Source organism: Armigeres subalbatus, chromosome 3 (genome assembly GCF_024139115.2).
Source record: "Armigeres subalbatus isolate Guangzhou_Male chromosome 3, GZ_Asu_2, whole genome shotgun sequence".
In the NCBI taxonomy this organism is placed as follows: Eukaryota; Metazoa; Arthropoda; class Insecta; order Diptera; family Culicidae; genus Armigeres; species Armigeres subalbatus.
This window is the reverse complement of record NC_085141.1, coordinates 170,345,876-170,360,427: the sequence shown is the minus strand read 5'-3', so window position 1 is coordinate 170,360,427 and position 14,552 is coordinate 170,345,876. Positions and strand designations below refer to the sequence as shown.

The 14,552-nt window shown below is 38.2% G+C and overlaps 2 protein-coding genes across 15 annotated transcripts in view; one reads left to right on the top strand and one right to left on the bottom strand.

Annotated features, from left to right (window-relative positions):
- The window catches only part of LOC134223873 (flotillin-2), a 619,172-nt gene that overhangs the window by 302,366 nt on the left and 302,254 nt on the right, over positions 1-14,552 (top strand). The window lies entirely within an intron of this gene.
- The window catches only part of LOC134224970 (glucose dehydrogenase [FAD, quinone]-like), a 58,741-nt gene that overhangs the window by 9,760 nt on the left and 34,429 nt on the right, over positions 1-14,552 (bottom strand). For 2 of the 6 annotated variants that reach the window (XM_062704670.1, XM_062704666.1), the window contains one exon: positions 4,261-4,777. The exons of 1 other annotated variant lie outside the window; for it this stretch is intronic. The gene's annotated coding sequence lies outside the window, so the exon portion shown is untranslated. The remainder of the gene's footprint in view (positions 1-4,260; positions 4,778-14,552) is intronic. 3 more of the 6 variants (XM_062704668.1, XM_062704669.1, XM_062704671.1) reach the window with 3 other exon arrangements.

Here is a 14,552-nt window from a genome sequence, read left to right as displayed (position 1 = left end):
CCACGGCGACTGATAGTGACAGATCCGAGTTGGTCTGAACATTCATTCGACCGACGGGAATCGTCACATCATCGCTATCCCAAAGACCCAAAAGCAAGCTGAAATCTACATATAACATGTAGGGGAGAATGGTCCAAAATGCACCCCTGGGGCAAAATGGCCTCACTCATAAAATCACTCATACAATCTGTTGTACTACATTTTTGAACGCGTATTACCATTACAATTCATAATCAGTTATCCATCATTGAGCTCCATTGGAAAAATTAAGCAAAATCCCTTCATATTCACTAAAATTTTACGATTTGCTATTCTTTCACCACATCCGTAAGATTTCAGTTCAATGCATTAAGAAAAAACAAACAACCATGCGTTCACCATCATTTTACATGCAATTGAGTCATTTTAGACCACTATTAGGGCGTTTTGCCCCAGGCCTATTTTTAAAACATTTTTTAAATGCGTTAGAAAATCATGAAAACCTTATTGTTTTGAATAGGAGATCATTGCGAAATGTAGCTGGGTTTGTAAATTTCGCACCTATACGTTGCAATCGTTGAATATTTTTGTTTATATGGGCGAAAACATCGAAATAGCTTAAGGGGTGCATTATGGACCGTTCTCCCCTATAAAAAGGCAACAATGAATCAATCAGCCTTATAGCCAGCTACGGAAAGTCTGTGGCACACTTATTGCGAGCGCGAGGGGTGTGATTCCGGTTTTCTGGTTAACTGTTAACACTTTTTTTTGCTGCAAAAATGTCGTCACTTTAATGATCCAATGCTTTATTCATTTTTATCATATTCAATCTCTTGTACCTTGTACGCCTATCTTTGGATGCGGGTTCCAAGTTCAATGTCTGCAACGGGACTTTAGTCGGAAAGTTTTCGGCTGTTGTTTTTGGACGCTGTCACATCCTAAGGATGACGTATTGCACAGATATTTTAATGTGTTCAGCTATAAAACACCAGTTTTAAATGTTTACCTCCTCGGCAACGTGGAGGTCAATTTAAAAACTCTCATAAACGCAGAAAAGTGAAATATACCTACATATTAGTTGAAGCCGCACGTTCCGTCGTCACCTTAACCGTGCCCTAGCGCCCCAACTGCTTGTAACACGATGCTTTAGTGAGTAGATTCATGTTCAAGGTGGCGGCCACGAGGCTACTGTGACTCCCTGACTTTAGGTATGTCAGGTTTGCCGTCGTATGAGTCGAGGTTGAAATTTTGATGGCATGTGGCATGCGCTTGGACGTACTCCTTATGTGTGTTTCTGTTGTTATTGTTTATTACCGCCCACAGCTATTCACTGGTTGAATGGGCTCATTTCCTATGTTTTTTTTTATTCTTTTCATGAATGTGGGTTGCGAATGGATTAACCTTCTCGTTTCTCTATACTTTGTGTGGGCGCTTTTTTGCCCAAGGAACTGTCCAGTGGTGGAAATTTGTGAACTTACTCTCCAAAGCGAGAAGTTGCCAAAACAAAATGTTCGCGAACATATTTTTGGATTTCTTTACTTCTCATACTCGCACGTGAAGCAGAAAAGAAACACCAAAAAACCTGTCGTTATTCTTCGCGAGTCATTTGGGTTTATTTGCTAAACGACATTTAACGAAAACTAAACAAGATTCTCAGAAATGTTCCAGCAATAATACATTTGTTTGTCTGTATGAAATTTATTTAATCTTTTTTGTTTAAAAGAATTACGTCAGCGGCACGACGATGCAAAAATATCGGCTGCGACGGCGCACAACAGGAGTGTTAGTATAATGTTTGCAGGCGAATTACTCTAAACATTTTGTTTTTGATTAGTGGGGCGGAATTTCCGGTTTTACATCTCTTCTAAAACTGATCATTTTAATTTTCTCGTACGAAATGCCTCTTTAAAAATGCTGAAAAATTTTATCTAACCCAGGGAGAAATGAAACCCTGCTTCCCCCCATTCAAAGATACAGGCATTTGAATAAGGTACCCCGGGGCAAGTGGGACCTAAAAAAACGCTAGTTCAGCAAAATCGTTAACGCATACTTAGAAAACAGGGTATTTCTGGACATTAACCACGGATACATCATTATATGCTTCCGTTGTTGAAGTGTATACGTGTTGTAAGCCATTTATTCATTTACAAAAATATTGGTAGTGACATAAATAAATTTACCTGTGAGATCCGCTTACCCCTTCAAACGGGGCAAGTGGGACCTATTCTGTTTTATACTGTCGGACGAAACTAATTTGAAGAATGCAGATATAATGTTCATGTAATTTCTGAGTCGTAGTATTTCCGATCATAGATGGAGGTTTATTGCTTGTCAGACTTTTGTTTTTGGCAAAAAGAAAGGGATTACAATGTTAGCAAATATAAAAACAAGGCAACAGCCTGTTTACTGTTTAATTAGCTTTTGTCTGGCTTTCCATTAGCTTACTTTCTTACCAAATGTGTTAGATGGAAGAGATGAGCAAATCTATGTTCACTTTTCGAATGAATGTTTCTCTGTTTAGAACACAAATTATTACATAAATTAGAACTTCAAAAGGAACGTTTTTATTCATGCGATGCGCAGTGTTGTAAATTTGTAATAGAACGAAATGGCCAATTTATGTCTTAGGCTATTTATTTATCTGAAAATCTGTTAATCTGATGCGATGTTTAAAAATAACAAAACACAAGAAAAAACCTGTTGATCTATTGTAGAATAAATAGATTGTTTGTACTGTAAACGGAAAATTTAGCATAGCTATAACCATTGCTCTTTTCCATGAGGAAAATAATTTCCAGAAAGTAAAATACACATTTGGTAAATCAACTGTACACCACTTCTTAACAACGAAACCAACGATATCAACTGCATTTGATTCAGATCCATATGATATATGAGTGTTGAAGTTATTTTTCACTAGAAAACAATCTAAAAACAGGTAAAATGGCTCTATCGAAAATGTTTTTCAAATATGTCCCACTTGCCCCATGCATGTTAAAACTTAAGGGCAAGTGAAAATTTCAGATTTTGGCTTTAATCAAAACTTTAAATCGTTTTGATGTCACACAATTATTTAATTGCTCAAAATATTCACCTTCCACATCAATGATGAATTTAGAAACGACTATTTTTTTGGAAATTCGTTGAATTAAAATAAAAGTAATAGATTTTGCCGGTAGTTTAAAGTCATGATTAAACAATACCATTAGTATTGCGCCGCAAATGGTTTTGATTCCGTTTTTTTTTGGGTCAGGCGAATTCGTTAATAATTCTGCTTCATCTTTCTAGAACATTGTTACCATTAAAAACGTTCACCGATTAATTGGCAGCCATAGTACCCTCTTACCCCATATTTTCACTTGCCCCGGGGTACCTTATATCGGTTTGTTTCAGGAAAAACTCTGATATATTTGCAATCCACCAATGTAAAATACGCGAAAGGCAAAAAAGCAGCACTTAGAAAATAATTAATGTATAATTTTTCCATTGAATATTTTACGTACTTTTATAAAATCAAGTCGATAGAAGCGCAAAAAATATATTTCGACCATTTCTAAAAAAAGCAGCTCTTTGTATAGAATTATAACTTTATTGTCCGGGTCGGTTCGGGTTTGAGAAATGAATTTATTTGAATTTGTAAATTTTGAGGCTTGTTCGTTTTTTAGGCTTCGATGATAAGAAAAGCAGAAGAAATCAATTTTGAATTTTACGGGATCGGGTTTAAATAATTAAATTATTTCGGGTTCGGGTCGGGCACGAGTTTGGGAATATAAAACTTTCATACCGGATTCGATCCGGGTTTGAAAGAAATTGATAAATCGGGCTCGGATCAGGTTTGCAAAATGTGAAACTCGACCATGTCTTGTATGGATGTCTGATGTCTTAGGTTCTCTTCGAATAACTTAGAATATTTATATGTAAAAAAAGTGCTCCATATCGCAATCCCATATTTAATTTATCAGGATTCGCACAACGCACATCTCATATCCCCAACGACGAAGGTTTAGGATTTGATAGTAAAAAAAAACTGTTGATGAATTAATATTCTCTGTAAAAACCAGATCAGATAAGTAGTACCAGAAAGACAAAAGTGTAAAATAGACAGATTCATCATAGATTTTTATATTGTATTCAGTTGTTTGTCATCAGTTAATGTAAAAGATCAAAATTGAAACAATAAAGATCAATCTTTTAAACCATAGCAAATTATATAAGTAAGCAGAATAAATAAAACCCTTACACCATTCCCGAAAGAGTAACATGAGAGAAAACACCACTCACTCAACTCACTCGAAAGTCCCGTATATTGAAAGGCATGAATGTTCACCGAGCTGCAGAAGCTCTTCCGGATCTGCCGAACAATAGCTACAGCTCCTGTGTGCACACCTCGTTTTAGCAAGCGCTGACTGCTAGTACTCAGTAGATTAGTAAAGTAGCCACCTGGGTGTGATGATATCGAAGTACTTAGTATCTAAGATCTACGCACTTTCTGGTTAAGGATCTAGGGCTCTCGGTACTGTACTTGTACGTCCTTTCCGTGAATCTGCGGTCAACGTGATACAATGGTCAACGTTGTTACGGTCACGATCGGCTTCCAACGAGCGCGCTCTCTAGTCCTGGTCTGAACATCCGGGAGAATAGTTCGCCAACAGTAGTAGTGCCACTCACCCTTCGCTTCAACAGATCAGACTGAGCCCTGGCGTTGATTGGTCTCGAGCGAGCTGTGATGTGACTTGCAGTGGTTAGAGCGAGCGATCGGTTTTCGGTTCTTTGAGTGGGTGCGTATGAGGGGGGTTAGCTGAAATTATGAAGGATTCATGATTGAAAGATCGGTTCATGGTTAGAGTAATGGTTTGATAGATTATGGTATGTTATTCATGGGTGGCATCATGTGAATGGAGTCCGGATGTGAAGTTATGGTGGAATTAGGTAGTTAGATTTGTAAATACCAAATAATCTTATCGGATGTGGGCAAAACTGTGATCATCATCTAACATAAAATGCTCTTTTAAATATTTTCCCATGTCCGTAAAAATGAGGTCGTTTATCCTCTTTGCGTCGCTTGTAAATCTGAAATCCTCCTTGCCGTAACCGGCACTTTTGTATGAAACTTTTAACATCACTAGTGTTATAAGACGACCGACATTGACACGCAACAGTATTACGGAAATGTAAAATTTATTGTGTGCGAAAATTGATTAGCACATATGCAACAGAGTATCGTTTACTAATTCAACAAAGCTGTGAATCGATGCCGTTATATCGTTTTGTATCTGATCTGTTTTCATAGATATATTTAAAAACGAGGTCATTTAAAACGTAGGGTACTAAACTAATATTTTCAGTAGTACTTTTCAGACATAATCTTCAATGATCACTATTCGAGTGTTAATATATTCCGGTGAACGTATTTGATCACGTATTGTGAGTTGAAATTGTAATATTGATTCATGATTTTAGAGCTAACATTATATAGTGGCGTCGGTCCGGCCTGTATTACTCAGTCGTATTTCTATCAAGCGGCTTGATCTTGAAACCCATCTAGCTCTTACAAAATTGAAAATCATTCGTTTGCTGGATTTGACTGAACTGTTGTTTGGCTGTTTGGTGACAACGTGGAAGACCAATGGACTGCCTTCAGGAACGTCTTCATCGCCACTAGCGGGAATAATCTGGGCAAACTTCGCGCCTGGAGAAAACATTGGATCACCGATTAAACCTGGAGGAAGAAAGAAGAGTGAAGAGAAGCCAAAGGTGCGATAGAGCGACGAAATACCAGAGGAGCCAGAGTCTTAGCCCGTCAACGATACTAGGCTCTGGAGAAGGATGTGAGATGCTCATGTCGACAGGGCAAGCGAGCTTGGACGGATTCTCTCGTCGAAGAAGGAGAGAAAGCTGCAGCAACCGGGACATTTGCCTTCTCTACGATTTCTCAAGACGCTTAATCGGGGCGAAGATAAATGCAACGATGCCTGTGAAAGACGCGCCTGAGGGTCAGCTACTGACTGCACAGCATATGTTTCGAAATGCACAAATTGATATAAAATTTGCGAAAAAGAATCCACGTGTCTTGGAGGGACTCGAATCATCAACCTCCTACTCTCTAGATAGGCGTGATAACCCCTACACAACAAGACCACTCAAAGGCCGAGTTGCCGAATAATATGCAATTAATTGTTATCAAGTGTCGGTCTTCCACCGTCATTAGTCGTCTGAGTACACGCGACCGCTTACGTAAGGCAATCAAACTCATCAAATGCTTTAACCAAGCAAGCCTTTGGCACAGCAGAGTGCGATTGATTCGCATTCTATACCATTCCGCCCAGTCCGTTGCTGGGGGGCATGGAGTGCGGTCCTCTCGTTTAATAAACAATGTGCACTCGCTTGACTGTGGATATACAAAAGTAAAGCACATGTGGAGATTGGACAAATCAAGCATCCGAAAAATATTCAATTTGCAAAAAAGAGAGCTAACCGCGGTGGAGGTTGGTACTCGGATTCTGATGGCTTTTCCGCAAACGAGACCTTTAAGTAGTCTTGTTGTGTAGGGGTTATCACGCCTATCTAGAGAGTAGGAGGTTGATGGTTCGAGTCCCTCCAAGACACGTGGATTCTTTTTCGCAAATTTCATATCAATTTGTCGATTTCGAAACATATGCTGTGCATATGCACAGCCAAGATATTTAACAAAAAAATGGTTTTCGTAAGGCTGAGCTGCCGAATAATATGCAATTAATTGTCTTATAATGTTACTTGGGACCCCATTAACAGCTAAAACGCTGGTTCAAGCATTTCAAACAACATTTTCAACTGCCAGCCAGGTCACCACCACCTCGGCATGATCTTCCTAGGATACGACGTACAGTACGTCTCATAACCGAAGCTCTACCACTGCTAGAAATTGAAATGGGTATCCAAAGCATAAAATCGAACAAAGCCCCAGGAGTCGATCGTATATCAGCCGAGATACTTTATACGTTCTCAAAGTTACATATGCAAAGTTATTGTAGCCCGGATTCAAAAGAAGGTCCATGCGACTCTCCGGCGGCAGCACACCGGATTCCGAGCCGGAAGATCCTGTGTACACTATATTGTCACGCTCCGTATTAATCTGGAGCAGGTCACCGAACTTCAACAGTCTCTTCATTTGGTTTGCATTGAAAAAGCTTTCCACCTTCTCAATCACGAGAATATTTGGGGCGCCCTGAGACGAAAATCATCAGCTACGAAGCCTTCTTGTGTAGGGTGCTGCATAACTGAGTCGTGACCAATTCCATCAGGGTCGTAGCTGATGTGAGGAAAGAATGTATTCCATCTCCGCTACAGTTCCTCATCGTAATCGACGAGATTTTGGCGCGGTTGACCATGAACAAAAAAGCGGGCTGCTATGGCAGCATATAAACATGAAGCACTTAAGCGAATTGGCGGATGACGTTACACTTCTAGCTCAACAGTTCTCTGTAGAGTAAGCTTAACGATTTCACCGAGCGCTACTCTTGAGCAGGTTTAGTCATCATCCTCAACAAAATCAAATCGTTGGACACATAGTAGTTGGGCAATCAGTGAAAAATGTTGAAAGCTTCTAATATCTTGGTAGCCAAATGACGTCTGACGGCGGTACTGACATACATACGTGCACGGATCAAGAAAGCAAAGGTTGCCTTTACGAGTTTAAGAAATAACTGAAAAAACAGTTGTCATAAGACGAGTTAATACAATCCCATTGAATTCCAGTGGAGGAATTCAATGGGATTGTATTAACTCGTCTTATGACAAGTGAAGACATTCCACTAAAAAGCTCAAAATAATTTTCTTATGAAAAAGCAGGCCAAAAACCGAATTTTTAATTCCAACATGCAATCTATACACGGTTAGATGACTTTACCCATTAATGGGTACTATGTTATTGTTGATATTATTCCCACCGTGAAAAATTCACCCAAACTACCCATTAAAATGGGTAGTGGCGCTTTTTCAAGAAAATGGGTGAATTTTTCACGGTGGGAATAATATCAACAATAACATAGTACCCATTAATGGGTAAAGTCATCTAACCGTGTACTGCCATACGCTAGCGAAGCATGGTGTGTATCAGTGGAGATAGCACCGAATTTTTCCTTGTGGGTGCCCGGGTCCAAACATTTTTTGGGGCCCCTGAATGTATCAAAATTGATAATTGATAAAACTGATCACTTTGGTACACAAGGTTTTGCGGGGGCCCGGGGTCTTGCACCAGCAGAAAACCACCCCCTCTAAATACGGCGATAAGTGGAGACCGCTTAAAGGCTGCATGCGCTTATTAACAAATTCCAGCGATACATAACTTATGCCTGGTGGTCTCACAACTGGATATCAAACAACGAGCTCTATCGTCGTTGTCACCAGAGGCCGATGGCAACTGAAATTCGGGAACGAAAGTGGAGCTATGTCGGCCACACCTTTATGTAGGGGCAGACCCGAAATCTGTGAACGAGCACTCGAACCCAAGTGGACATCGCAGCAAAGGCAGACCCAGATGCTCATAGCAGCGTAGCAAGTCGACCAAAATCTAACTTGGCAACATTAGGGCAGATCACATTTCAAAAATGTTCGAAATTTCCAACTCCCATATGTCTATTAGCATCATTTGATAATATAGGAGTCCTGGCAAAATTTCAGGCAATTCGGTGGCCATTTAGGGTGGCGAAGTCAATTTATGTTTATATGGAAATTTGAATGGGAAAAACTTAAAATTTATTCAAATCCTCCTACAACTCTTAAATCGTGATGAATTCAAAAAACCATCCCCTACTTTTATTTTTGGAATCTATTTGAGCTCAACCAGTGGGTAACTCATTAATTTTAATTTATATTTCCACTGCTACGGTAAGGCTAATTACACCATTTTAGCCATTTATCTCATATTCACACTGTCAATAGAACCGTTCAATCCACTCATAACTGATGTGTTATCCGGAGGTCTCATTTATATAGATTCCAAAAAGGGAGATTGGGGATGTTTATTTGAATTAGCACGATTTGACAGTTGTAGGGAGACTTGAATAAATTTAAAGTTTTTCCCAAACAAATTTCAATATAAACATAAATTGACATCGCGCCACCCCTAAATGGCCACCGAATTGCCTGAAATTTTGCCAGGACTCCTATATTATCAAAATGATGCTAATAAACATATGGGAGTTGGAATTTTAGAACATATTTGAAATTTGAACTACCCTAGGCAACATGTTAAGTCGTTAGCTGGACATCGCCCGAGATGGAGATCTTTTAAGTCGGCCCTTTGCTTCACTCGGAGTGTACACCCATAAAAAAGCAAAAAAGTGATAGAAGTGCATCCGAAGTCTATACGGACAATAAGACAAACATACGGTTCAAGTTAGACTAAGCGTACGACGACAAACAACAGACATATTTTCCCCATGAAAAAAAAAAAACAATTCCTTTGTCGAAACGTTGGGTAAATGAAAAACTTGATGTGAAATTAGAAGACTGAGTAGTCGTTCAATAAATATATAATTAAAACATACAGTCGATCCATAATCAGCAAACAATTTAGGGTATCTGTTCCATTATTAATAACATGCTCCTATATAAATAACATTCGGAAAACAGGCAATTTAGGCTCAATTTGTGTCGTGTTTTGTTGTTATCCGGCGTGCTCACTGCTGAAAAAAATCTCAAAAATGAGAAATAAAACAAATTGCGCACCAATTCTTTGTTTTCGAATGGTATTGATTTGGGTACATGGTATGAAATTAAGGAGCAGTTCCCCTACTTGTTTTCACTTACCGTTGGGTCCTATACACCCCGACCTCCATCCTGGGCGATGTCCAGCTATCACCAATCTATTGCGTAGCCGTTCAATAAATATAAGTAAGTTGTTTGGCTGAATTTAGAATCATTCTCCTGTTAAAGAAACGAAATTTACTTGAACTACAGTTCAGTAAAATGCTTTCTTGTAGAGGATAGGAAAAACCTTTTCTTGTGATAACGTAATTGTTGGACCAATCCAAATAGATCTTTTCCCTATTTTAGAGGAAGATCCCACAGTTTCCGGACAGATAAGTAATTTATCGAAATATTTTCAAACAATCCGAATTTGATCATTTAAACACGTTTTTCGACAATGTATTTCGATGATGAATTTTGGTGAAAATTTTTACGGTTCAGAAAAATATCCCCTAGTACCGTACACAATTGCATCATGTTCATACAATGACCAATTTTCTGTAACATGTGTAAAGACATCAAACATCATTTAGAATAGTAATATTTATCACTTGCTGTAAGTTGTAGATATTAAAATGTTTATTTGTCCCTCGAGTTACATTTCTTACATCCTAATCAAAATTCCCACCTTTTTCAATTTTATCTTGAATTTACGTTTCTGGCTTTCTGATGCTTCAGCAAGAAGAAACAATTGAATTCAAGCAAGTTTAACAGATGTAAATAATGGCCATTTGGTTACATGAATAATTTCACTGTCCGGCCCTGGGGGCCAGCTACCCCGAGCAAAGCTTGAGAGCGAATCGATAACTTGTTTTGATGTTGTGAAATCGCCGAATATGATTACTTAATTTGATATCTTTTTGGTCGTTTTAACGATTAAAATAACATAATGTATAGCAGAAAAATCTCACTGTGACATCAAATCGAAAACTATTCCTGCTATCGATGAGAGCAAATCAAAAATTAAATTTGACATTGGTTCCAATAACAAAATAAGTACACGGTTTGATATCAGATTATACAATTTAGAAATCTACAGCAAAATGAGATCAAAATATGTAATAATCAATCATGATTATTCATTTATTTGAAAACAAATTATGATTTCAGTTTGATGTCAAAATCAAAATATGTTTTCTATATGCTCTTATTATGTTTTCAGGCTTTGCTCGGGACCGGATACAGAAATTGATTTTGCATCACAGTAACATCATATATGTAACAAATCATGATCGTTATTTATAATATGGATAATATTGACCATCTTTGCATAATCAGAATGCATTCAAATGATTCAAATATTGTTGACTCAAACCTTCGAAAGTGAGCCAAACCCATTGAATGTTTGCACCGCATCACAAAATCGTATGTGTCTTCATGTGCTGCTAACAACCCGGTGTCGCGTTGTATTTTACCGCCTGGTCTCCGCCAACATTACTTTTGAGGATCTGATATTCCATGCAGGTAAAAGACTTTTCAAAAGCTTTCGTTTGTATTCCATAAGATGGTGAAAGGGCCTCTGGAAGTGTCGTTTTGGGAAGTGTCCGGTATTGGGAGATGTCCGGCGATGAGGGATCTTCCCCTATACATTGATATTTTTGTTAAATTGTTATGAAAATTTATCGTAAATGTTTTTGTAATAGTATAAAATTGATCAAGCTGATAGTATTCCGAACTTAACTTCTTCTTCTTCTTCTTCTAATTGGCATTACATCCCCACACTGGGACAGAGACGCCTCGCTGCTTAGTGTTCATTAAGCACTTCCACAGTTATTAACTGCGAGGTTTTTAAGCCAGGTTACCATTTTTTTTGCATTCGTATATCATGAGGCTAACATGATGATACTTTTATGCCCAGGGAAGTCGAGACAATTTCCAATCCGAAAATTGCCTAGACCAGCACCGGGAATCGAACTCAGCCACCCTCAGCATGGTCTTGCTTTGTAGCCGCGCGTCTTACCGCACGGCTAAGGAGGGCCCCAAACCTAACTTAGCTTTATCAAATAGTTATGACTTTCCGAAAAGTTTGTAAGTAATACATAGTTAGTACAAAATAGTCCATCCTTGCTAACCAGAAATGATTTATTTTATTTAGATCATTTAAATTGGTTAACTAAACTAAACTAAAATTATCTTCGTAATTAAAGTTTTGACTTTCATCACTACTGTGTAGAAGATAACATCTTTATCATCTTCATCCAAATCGCACTGATTGCTATTGAAATAAAAATTAACCTGACTAGTTATTGCGTTCCGGAGTTTCACGGTTCATCCTTGGCAGAAAAATACTCATTCTTCGCAAACTGTAACAAGATCGAATGGTCGATATTCTGCATGATTAAATATTCTTTTGAAAACGTTTCATTACGAGGTATGATGCATTTTTTACTAGTCTTACACAGCTAGCTTTAGCATTGAGCTATTCGCACAAATTCGTAGGTTGTGCAAGCCAAGACTATTGTACGAGAATAGCATCACTTTCATCCGTTACCACAGATATTGATTTGGGACTAATCATCATCTCTTAGATGGAAGCAATACACTCTTCAATAGTCGAGATCTGTCCTAGCCACGTCCTTTGAATGCTGAGGAAAGGGAAGGATGGTTAGGTGGACACCTACTTAAGAAAGATGCAGAGAACTCTACGACCTCTCATAGGTGCCACGGGATAGGAATAGTTAGTGTGGAAGTGTTAGAACAGTAGGAGTCGTTTTGGTGGAACGTAGAACACAGAAAGAACTAAGAGAGAACTGCCAATTAGGAAAGGGACGAGCCTGGCATTGAACCCACGACCTCCTGCTTATAAGACAGAAACGGTAGCCATTAGACCACCGAGCTCATCACATTTTTACTGATCTTACAAAATTGTGCAAAAAACCATTATTCCCAAAAGCAAATGTGTGTGAACGTAGCGGCTTATCATAGCTTGATTCGGGATTTTTCGCATTTGTTACTTTACGTAAGCAATAAGTTTTCGTTTGGTCTAGACCTTCGACATCATATACAGCTATATATGTACACGAGGAATCAGAAGGAATAAAATTTGGCTATTACACCCTTTTCAAATATTGGTCTAGTGTTTTCTTGGCTTTCTACGATTATCATATTCAATTGAGAGCTTTGCAAGACACTATTCATTACAGGTAAAACGTAATTTGGGTCCTAACAATATAATTTTAGTTCTATCATCGAAAATGACCTTGGGATTTAGTGAACAGATTCGAACCCAGATGCCCAGACATGTCTGGCAGAAACATCATGTGATTAAAAACAGCCGTTTTGATTTACATGATTTAAATTTTAAATGTCAGGATTTTTTTATTTCGCTTTTTTATTATGGAGGATTGCAGCCCTGAGCTGGTTCACCTCAGTGATGTCAAGATTTGAAATTCAGATGGACTAGGTCATCGTATGATTGACTGCGATAACGGAGCTAGAGAAAGATCTATAATATGATGATTGCCTACCGAACGAAACCAGCAGACTAAGAATGGGTGATAGAGCCGTGTGTTGGGCGATTTTGTCGAGCACGGTGGCACAAAAAGCATATAGAAACCGATGTCATAAATATAATTAATACCATCGTGTAAATATTCAATGGTGTATTAACTTTTTTTATAGGTTGTTGACGGATGCCATCGATTCTAAGATTGGTTTAAAAATAGTAATAAACAGAAAGTTATGCAACAAGCTACACTCGATCAGAAATTTGAGCACGGAACTGAAACTGAAAGGGAGAGTAGGATTGATATAATATTATGATTGATAATTAATATGATTGATATCTCATGAAAATCAGCGAACTTTTCTACCATTCTATTCGATTAATTATTCTTCAGGTTCTCTATTTATCCCGTAGATTTCGCAAAAGTGTACCTGCTTATGGAGCAACCCCACCAATGTTTGAGTCTTCTTAAACTGCCTTTATACGCATAATTGTCTCCAATTTTTGGTGATTTAACTTTTTATCAGGGTTTCGACTTTTCGTTTCAATGAGACCAAAGCAAGCGTTTTTTCGGCCAAGGGGAAATCTTTTTTCGTTGTTTATGTTGAGAATCATCTTTCACCCATCAATCTTTTCTCTAGACTTAGCCTTGGAAGATAAACGAAAATCTTGTATATTAAATCAAAATCCTTTTTCGTTTCATCACTTTTCACCTTTCACTCACTTTTCGCGAGAATTATCGCAGAACAATTACAAAATTGTTTAGCCACGCCGGGATCCGAACACAGAATAGTAACAATAATAACTGTGGGGATGCGCTTACTCTAGCCACATCACCACGCTATCTGTATAAAAGCATTAAGTTATTTGTTCGACATAAGCTACTACCATTTACATTTATGATGCCGCGAAAAGATTCGAATATGAAAGAAAAATAGCAAACCAACGTTTGGCAGCAATCGAAGTGAGCGAAAAATGGTTATCACTCTCCAGGCCGTTTTTCTTTCCCGAAAAGCGATTTCTCACCGAAAATGTTCGCGAGGGAGCATCATGTGCTCCTGAGATTGAGTAAGCATTATGAACCCTGCTTTTTATCCATTACGATATATTTTGTTGTATATTTTGCGAAAACATTCAAAGATTCTCACTTTGTTCAGTATACCATTGGCAACTGTTTGTCCCATGTTGTATTTCTACACATATTTGTCTCTTGGAGATTAAATTCATCCTTATGACAAAGCATGTTGTTTTATAAAGCGGTGCCCATAAGAATTGTATTCACTGAATAGTTGTCCCAAGCCTACTTTCGTTTAGTAATAAATATAGAGTGGCCAGCAGAGTGATTCAAATTTTGACTTTTTCGCTCCCCTACGCTTAAAGGATTGTATTTGCCATTTTC